This window comes from Palaemon carinicauda, chromosome 24, assembly GCF_036898095.1.
Source record: "Palaemon carinicauda isolate YSFRI2023 chromosome 24, ASM3689809v2, whole genome shotgun sequence".
Taxonomy (NCBI): Eukaryota; Metazoa; Arthropoda; class Malacostraca; order Decapoda; family Palaemonidae; genus Palaemon; species Palaemon carinicauda.
The window spans coordinates 10,330,092-10,339,993 of NC_090748.1; the positions used below are offsets into that span (position 1 = coordinate 10,330,092).

At 32.2% G+C, this 9,902-nt stretch overlaps 1 long non-coding RNA gene across 1 annotated transcript in view; it reads left to right on the forward strand.

Annotated features, from left to right (window-relative positions):
- The first annotated feature begins 510 nt into the window (after positions 1-510).
- The window catches only part of LOC137617809 (uncharacterized), a 13,578-nt gene continuing 4,186 nt past the window's right edge, over positions 511-9,902 (forward strand). The window contains exons 1-2 of the long non-coding RNA XR_011039670.1: positions 511-983; positions 5,184-5,242. This is a non-coding gene — a long non-coding RNA (uncharacterized lncRNA). The remainder of the gene's footprint in view (positions 984-5,183; positions 5,243-9,902) is intronic.

Here is a 9,902-nt window from a genome sequence, read left to right on the forward strand (position 1 = left end):
CCACGATCAATTGCCTACAAGCACCTTCATACAGAGACAAAACTCATGGCATTTTCAAGAGGAAATTTATTTTCTTTTTTTGGTTTTTAATATAGTGTAGACTATTCACGAATCGCTGAGTTCAATCTTCAAGGTCAGGTAATTCAGTTAGATCTATCTGGAAGACAACTATGTATTTTTAATATAGAGAAGAGATTATTTATGAATCTATTTCCAATTTGTGCTGAATTTAATGCTCAAGGTCATTTAATCCAGTTAAATCTATCTTTCAGATATCCGTGTAAGCGTAATTAGAGATTTAAAAATAGACATGCAAAGACCTCACCATGATACATTGAACATTTGAATCCTGCTTTTTTCATAGTAGTCTTCGTAAGTGAGTACATGATCTCGTAACTAGGAATGACCGACTTAGGGGGGTTAAGATGATGTAGCGAGTATGGGGGGGGGGGGGGAAGTGAGAGAGAGAGAGAGAGAGAGTCCATTTGAGTTGGCTTGGTCGCACTCGCTTCATTCTAACCTTGTGTTCCACTCATTGTGTATCCTCCTCCCTTGCTATCGAAATCCGAAATTCAAAATTTTGTTTTCTCATTGTATCATCCTTCAAATTCATAAGCGAATCAAAGGGAAATATCTTATACGAGCTTTGAATGCGACCAATGATCCTATACACTTAATTCTCGACTAGCCAATTGATATACATTGAAATTTACGAAAAATAACTTCAGAAGTTTATAAAAAAATCAATCAGATTTTCTTCAGTGATTAAACCAAGCTAAATTTATAACAGATAATCTTGACTCCTCTAAAACCGAACATTTGCTATCGATAAGCAGATTCGTCCTCCAAGACGAGATAAGCCTCATTAGATAGAGCGATTCAAAAACGAAATCACGGATCCCGAAGACATGATCTACCATTTTTGCCGGAGAGTGAAACATCTGAAGGGAGGATTGCGTCTTGAATTTATGATCTTCGAGGATGTAAGTATTATATTCACTTGGTTTTATGGGATTATATAATTTTTTTTTTTTTTTTTTTTTTTTTATTGATGTTATATATCGTAACAAGATGTAACTTGGCAAGGAAGATTTAGGCTTGAAATTACGAAAAGTAATGCTTAGTAACAATTAGTATTTTGGATTACATAAGACTCGTAAAATAACTGGTACCATTTCAACTTTAGATACATGAATTGTAGAGTACAGTCTGAAGTCATAGTTCTGAATCATTCACCGTTAGAATTCCGACTCACATCAATGGTGTGGTCTTAAAAGTAGATATCTGTATGAAAGTATATAAGTGGGCATACCTTAATGTGGTGAAAGGCTTTGTGTACTGCCATGATCAGCGAGGCTGTATTAGTCAGGGCCTCTCACACTAGGTCAGTTTGCTGTGAGCGATCAGACTAAAGTCTCCCACCATCATCAATCCGCATTGGCTAGCTTGGTGATGAAAATGGCCAAACCCCGGACAGGAATAAGTACATATCTGAGGCCTTTGTCCAGTAGTGGACTAGAAACAGCTTCGTTTGTTGTTGTTGTGTTCAATTATGCATACATTGTAGCTTTTAATTAACGTCCCACTTCTGTAATACATCTCGTATTCCGACCCATATTTGATGAGAGACTACAGATGATTATCACAAGGTTATACAGTGTCAAAGAGAAGGCAGCACATAAAGGCCGTCTTGCGTTGCTGGAGCTATGTAAGGAACACAGAAAAGGATCAAGTTTATGTTAGGTATCCTGTAAGATGATAACCGATGGAATTTAGAATAATCACACAGAATAATATTAACACGGTAATAATTGAGCCAGTCCATCTACAAGTTTATATTTTCATCTTTCAAATATTTAAGCAGTGTTTCGACTGCTAAATTGGCAGACTACTTATGCAGAAGTGGGAGGCATTTTTTTTAAATAGATCACCAGAATTAGATAATAGTGTATTTCTCATAAGTTACTTTATTAAGGTGCTTTAATATATATATATATATATATATATATATATATATATATATATATATATATATATATATATATATATATAAAACAATAGAGCAAGTTGGTAAATCAGCATAACGAAGAGAAGCAGAGGAAATGAAGAAAACGACATTGGATGCCACAATATCTAACTCATTTACATAATATAAAATCACTGGAATTTGGGCTAAAAAAAGGCAGTGCAACAAACCTTCTTCAAGACATTTCGTTTACTAAACAGAATTGGCAGAATGAACTTTAGAAGTACATCCAGTAAGATAATGACAATAGTTTCCTGCCGACTAAAAACATTCAAGATGGCCATCAAAATCTAAAACTATTTATTTGTAGTTCGGTCAAGACACCAGCCACTCGTTGGGGCACTTCCACTAGTGAGTTATAAGATCCTTCAAGTATTGGCCAGGCAACCACGACGAGGATAAGGATAGGGAAGTGTGGAATATGGGGAAAGGAAGAGTACCCCTGGATACAATCCAGTTTATAGCCCGAAGGCAGGTACTCGGGATGGGAAGGGATAAGGAAAAAGGGAGAAAGAGACGTACAGGAGGAGAATGAAAGAGAGGGGTAGACCCTCGTGCGATGTATGGCCAGGCAATTTGACGACAAATCCTTCCTTAGGTTTTGCTTTTTTTACATTGCTTTACACAGTTGTGTGTTAGAATTCGTAGCATTATACTTTTATAACTTGGATACTGCTTGGCTTCCAGTAATAATGATAATGATAATAATAGTAATAATAATGATAATAATAACATACATACATATACCAAGGCACTTCCCCCAATTTTGGGGGGTAGCCGACATCAACAAATGAAACAAAACAAAAAGGGGACCTCTACTCGCTACGTTCCTCCCTGCCTCCCATAATAATAATAATAATAATAATAATAATAATAATAATAATAATAATAATAATAATAATAATAGTAACAGAAAACAATGAAATGACATAATTATAACAATATAACATAACACCTGAAGCTTTGGCGCGTGTGGGATTCATGTAACCCTGCCTTCAGATTCAGGAAACCTTACGAATATTACAATAACAACTTCCATGTAATGTTTAGACATATCGTCAGGTACAGCTGATCGTCGTTTAGGCTAGTGGATGTTGCTTTTAGATTAAGTTTATATTAAACAAAGGAATTAAGTATTTTATGCGTTGTTCGTAAACAGGATTCACTTTTGTTACTTAATAATAATAATAATAATAAGGATAGGGAAGTGGGGAAAATGGGGAAAGGAAGAGCACCCCTGGATACAATCCAGTTTATAGCTCAAAGGCAGGTACTCGGGATGGGAAAGATTAAGGATATAGGGAGAAAGAGAATTACAGGAGAAGAATAAAAGAGAGGGGCAGACCCTCTTGCGATTTTAGGGAATTGGTATGATTTGTTACTTAATTATCTGTAGTAGTTAAGCCTTTGCTTGAAGGTACACTCGGGCACGCTATTTTATCTTATTTCTTTTCCTCTTGTTTTTTCAAGTTTTTTATAGTTTATATATGTAAGATCTAAATTGATGTTGTTATTGTTCTTAGAATATTATATTTTGAATGTTTATTACTTCTCTTGTAGTTTACTTATTTCCTTGTTTCCTTTCTTCACTGTGCTATTTTTCCTTGATGGAACCCTTGGGCTTATAGCATCTTGCTTTACCAATTAGGGTTATAGCTTAGTTGTAATAATGATAAAGATAATAATACTAAATTAACATAGAAGAACGTAATACCTTATCCTCCTAACTAAAATAGAATGATAAACCTTTAACTGCCTAGATTAATTTATTTTTCTAAACTTGGTGCAAGGAATTAGTAAGAATTAGATGTGAAAGTCCATTAAGGGAAAATTTCTTAGAGAGAGAGAGAGAGAGAGAGAGAGAGAGAGAGAGAGAGAGAGAGAGAGAGAGAGAGAGAGAGACTTTAGGCCACTACGACGAACCAAGGATATGATACGTAAAGGAGAATAGAAAGATTACTAAGGCTTCGGAGGGGAAGCTACAAGTTTAAAGACGTCATAACTTCCTAGGTTTTATGTGAGAGAGAGAGAGAGAGAGAGAGAGAGAGAGAGAGAGAGAGAGAGAGAGAGAGAGAGAGAGAGAGAGGGGTGGGTAAAGCTCTGAATGGCCTCTTTTTAGTGTAAGCGCCGATTTTTTTTTTTTTTTTTTTTTTGAAAACTCACCATAATCTATCCCATTGACTTATCTTCTATACTAACAGAGTTTCATAATTTATGCTTATGATTTCATTGAAACTTTGAGTGGATAAATCTTTCCCATATTCCTACAAGAACAATATTAAACAAGATTCATTACATAGCTCTTTATTTTTTTTCATATCGTAAACCTGAAGACGTAATACTTTAATATTAAAGTACAACACATCATAATTATATGAAAACTTACATATATATGAAAATTATTACTCAAATGAGAGTCTAAAGCCTTTCTTCGTATTACATAGTTATAATAACAGTATGAAAATAAATCTATAAAGTCATCTATTGCTTTTAAAGACATTCATAAAGAAAAGTCATTAAAAGGTAAAAGTCGAGGAAAAATATTTGCAGTACAGTCTAACACAATAACATTATAAGTATCAACAAAGTAGGATTCTTTTCAACATCTCGGAGAAAATCTCGAAGAATCACTAATGTGTTAATGTTATCTTTAGAGTAATAAGAGTAACCTACCATTCTTTCAAAAGCTAGTAATCTTTAATGTATATATGCATATATATATATATATATATATATATATATATATATATATATATATATATATATATATATATATACATATATATATATATATACATATGTATATATATGGAGATATATATATATATATATATATATATATATATATATATATATTATATATATATGTGTATATATATACCTGTATATATATATATATATGGATATATATATATATATATATATATATATATATATACATATGTATATGTATATATATGTATATGTGTATGTGTATATATATACATATATATGTGTGTATATATATATATATATATATATATATATATATACATATTTATTTATATACATATATATGAATATATATGTATATATGTATGTATGTATGTATGTATGTATGTGTTTACTTACATAAACGATATTCAATTACATCTACTTATATCTCTGATCTTTCCAGCTTGTCAACAGCCACCACACCCTTCGTGTTACGAAGAGCCGTTTCCAGAGAAAATGGATGTAAGTAAATTGAAAAAAAAAGGATAAAAAGTAGATAGTGCATTTGGTATCTTATATCATCTGTTTTGATTGTTTTATATTGAATATTATTTCCCAATATTATTGTTTATATGATTTCACGCTTAATATCATTTTGATAAGAAATATTTTGTTCCCATAAACACTGTGTACTTACGTACACAGTGTTTAATGTTCATAAGAAAAGTACATAGCAAATAATCAGAGGTAGATGTACTTACATGAATCAATTTAAGATTGATGGCATATAAAAAAAGTTTCTGTATTGTAACTATATATTTTTTATTTTTTTTATTTTCTAAAAATTAAAAAAATATATATATATTAAATAGTCTTTACAAATGTAATCAGATACTGAAGCTTTTAAATTTAATTTTCGCTCAAGTTTTTTGGAGGATAAAGAAAACTTTTAGTTTTAATTTAGGAGAGATGGAGTCTCTCTATAACTCCCTTAATCGAAATTTTCTCACTATATACAGATTTAGGATTGCTGTACTTCCTGTATAGATATTTTCTAGTGTTCTAAAATAAGATTCTTCTATTCCTTGTTTTTTAAGGGATTTCATTACTGCTGAGGTTTTGACAGAATCAAAAGCTTTCTCATAGTCTATAAGTACCATACATTATGGCTTGATATACTCTATTGATTTTTCCATTAGGTGATTAATTACATGGATATGGTCAGTTGTTGAATACACATTTATAAAACCTTGCCTGTTCTCTTGGTTGATTAAAGTCTAGTTGTCTTTCTATTAGGCCTAATATGATCTTTATTTATATATGCGTGTGTTCGTGTGTGTATGCATTTCTATATGTATATATACTGTATATATATATAAAAAAACTATTTTTCTACAAACCTTCTTGCTTCACAACATAATTCTATCCAAGAGAGGGGATACCTCAAATAGACGAAGTTATTATTCGTGTGGAATTTTCCAATTTGGATGTTTTTAATCAGGAATTGCTATTAGTTATGTGCCGGCAATGATTGATTATTATACTAAGACATGCATATTTCCTGTCTTGAATATGTTAGCATTTTTATAAAACTATAGTGATTCATCAATCAGGTAGAAATTAGCCTTTCTTTTCAAGTAGAGTGGCTGTACATAGCATCATATGGCTTCAGCCAATTTTAAGAGACTATTCTATGGCTTCTCCAAGAATATCGAAGTCCTTGAATACGTCTGAATGAGTAAATTCAGCGATGTTCCTACACGATAGTTTTTCCCAGCTCGTATGATTCTAATAATATGCTGAATTATGTAACGGGCTTTCATTACAAAACTAAAAAAAGTTCAACATTCCTTTAATTGCTTCCTAATGTATACGCAACGTCAATTGACATTCGGTGTAAGGATGCCATAAAACTCCAAATCAATCAATTAATCAATTTTGAATGTATATTCACAAACATTTAGGATATTGTCACTTAATTCTATTGGGAAATAGATATGTAAGTGTTAGTCTTCCGTGACAGAGGTTGAACCATCTTAAAAAGTCGTTTTAGGATGGTTAAGCTTAATGATTTTCTGAATGAAATAAACCCATTACGATCAGCATAGCCTACAGCGTCCTAGTTGGTATTTTTCATATATTTATATATATATACATATATATATATATATATATATATATATATATATATATATATATATAGATATATATATATATATACATATATATACAGTATATATAAGTATATATGCAGTATAAATAAGTATATATATGTGTATATATATACATGTATATAGATATATATACACATGTATATAAGTATATATATGTGTATATATATATATATATATATATATATACATGTATATAGATATATATAAACATGTATATAAGTATATATATATATGTACATATATGTGTTATATATATATATGTTTATATATACATATACATACATATATATGTGTGTATATATATATATATATATATATATATATATATATATATATATATATATATCTATATATATGCAGTTTAAGGATGAATGCTACAATAACCATTGCGTTGTTCTATTTCTAAAAAACATACATGTTGGATGAAACTCCAAAATATATAAAGATACATAAACATACAAACTAGTATGTAAGGCAAACTCATACCCTTATCACATCTGAACACAAACAATCAAACAAATAGGAGCTCAAACAATAATTAAGAGATCGAGTGGGCAATTGTTACTTGCTAGATCCTTTACAGCTAGATCAGTATTGCTAACAGCACTTTTTTAGTGAGGTACATATTATTTCATAGCTCCTTCAAAGGCAATTGCAAGCTCACGAAACCACTTTGCCAACTTATTTTCTTCAATATTCATTATTGCAGTTTCCTTTTCTTTATAATCATAAGCAAGGGACATAAGTAAATTGATAGTAGTGATAAGCCAAAGAATGAGATGGTAGGAATCGTGCAAATTCTGAGGAAATTATTCATTGTTAAGAGAGACAATTGTTCGCTGGTGCCTGATCTATCTAAGTAGTACGGTATGCTGAGGTCAACAGTTTGCATCCTATTAGGAAATAAAGAGGCTGTTAATAGAGTTGATGTGGCCAATGGAGTGACGTCCCCATCAAAACAAAGAACTAATGCAATCAAAGGGGTGAAGTAATTGTTGGTAATTTAAATAGATAAAGAAAGAGTATATGATAGTAGTACTTCAAAACTCATAATATATGAGAAGGCCAAAGCATTGGATACAGATATCAAAAACTTGACTGGAATATGTGACGATACAAGTAAGGCTTCAATGGCCAGACAAGGTTAGTTTGAGTAAATTTATTTGAAAAGTGGTATACATAGTACAGAAAAGCACAAGAAAAGGAAACACTTTGGAGAATTACATTATAGAATTTAAAGAGTTTGTTGAAGCTGATGTCTTTATTCCCTCAAAAACCTTTAATTATAATGGAAAAAAATTTTTTTTGGAGAATAAAATGTCAAAGATGAACTGAATCACCCTAGAGTTGAGCCTTGACAAAAATAGAACTATGAAGGGTAGATTAACTTTGTTCCTTTATGGTAATGTCCGATAGGGCTTTAGTGGCAATCTTCTAGCCAATTACATAAAAATTCTAGTATTTTTAGAAGAAACAAAATATTGTTATGAAGAACAAATTGAAATGTGACATGGAGGACAAACAATGTATCCTGGGTAACCAGGTAATTTTTCGAAGCGTGGACTCGTGAGGTGTTTGAGCCAAGTGTAAAGAAATACCTGCAAGCATAAACAATAGCCATTTGTGAACAATACACCTACTCACTTTCCGAGCTTGTAACAAGAGTAGCTGGAGAAGTTAAGCTTCATACTCCACCGCTCGTTTAAAGGTTTAAGAGGCCACTTATGAATGGCAGAAGCAATGGACAGTGACATTACCCTATCAAGCAGGACAATGTTCTAGAGACTGACCATATTACATGTGATCAGCGCCCAGGCCCCCTGTCCTCCCAAGCCAGGAGCAAGGCGGGCCAGGCAAGGGCTGATGTTGACTCAGTATATAGACCTATAGGCTCCCCCAAACCTCACATCCTTAGCTCACAAGGATGGTGAGGTCGCAGCAACCAAATGAACTTAACGAGTTTCAGTGGGACTCGAACCCCAGTCTGGCAATTACCAGGGAAGGACGCTACCACCAGGCCACCACAGCCCTATCTCACTAATTCGACTCCCCTATTCTAAATCATGAGTCAGCAGTTAATTTCTGATTTTTAAGAAGCTTTATACAAAAGAAATTATCCAAATGTGCAATTAAGTTAAGGAGTTTTGGAATAACCTTTTTAACATTTTCTACAGTCTGAGTCCAGTTGACAAAAGAAGATATGTCTTCTAAAATAAAATAATGAACTCTGTAGGATGCAATTCTTATCTAGACCTAGCTCCCAACAGTTCTTACAGCATTAGATGTGAAACTAATCAACATTCTGATAAGATTTGTTGTATGGAAAGAAACAAAAAGTGTCCCTAATGTGGAAAGAAGGGGTATTTTGCTATTGTGTTTAAGTCAAAAGGGGAAGAACGCGCCAATATTTACCAAAAAAAAAAGATTAAAGATGCAGAGTCAGAAACCAAATGGTCGATTCAGAAGGAATTTGCTTAAGATCGTAAGTGATGTGTATGGCAGCAGGTGTTTCTTTTCAACCAACCCCTTAAGTTTGGATTAACATCACTCATTCTACAGGAAACTCTTCTCTCCAATGGAAACCAGATTTAGGAGCAGAAACTACAGTGATGCGCCTTAATGTAGCAAGGTCTCTTGGAATTCACTTCCATATACTTAAGCATTCTAAAATTGAAAGAATGGATTTTGCAAAGTGTGAAGTAGATTTTGATGATATGAAATCTTTTATGGGTCTTGTCAATCAGCTTAGGAGTTATTATTCAGTAACTGCACATAATGCCTAACCTAGAGACTTACTTAAGCTGTCTAATGAGTGGTGTTGGGCTACTCAACATGATTTAAATTTTATGAAAGTAAAGGGAGCACTTGCTGCAACTCCGGTATTTTCCCATATTAATACCAGTTAGCCAACAATGTTACAAAAGTATATATCATGCCTTAATTGTCAAGAATTTGTATTATGTGACTCAAAATTTCCTCCAGGCATAGAAACAAGATATGTTGTCCTA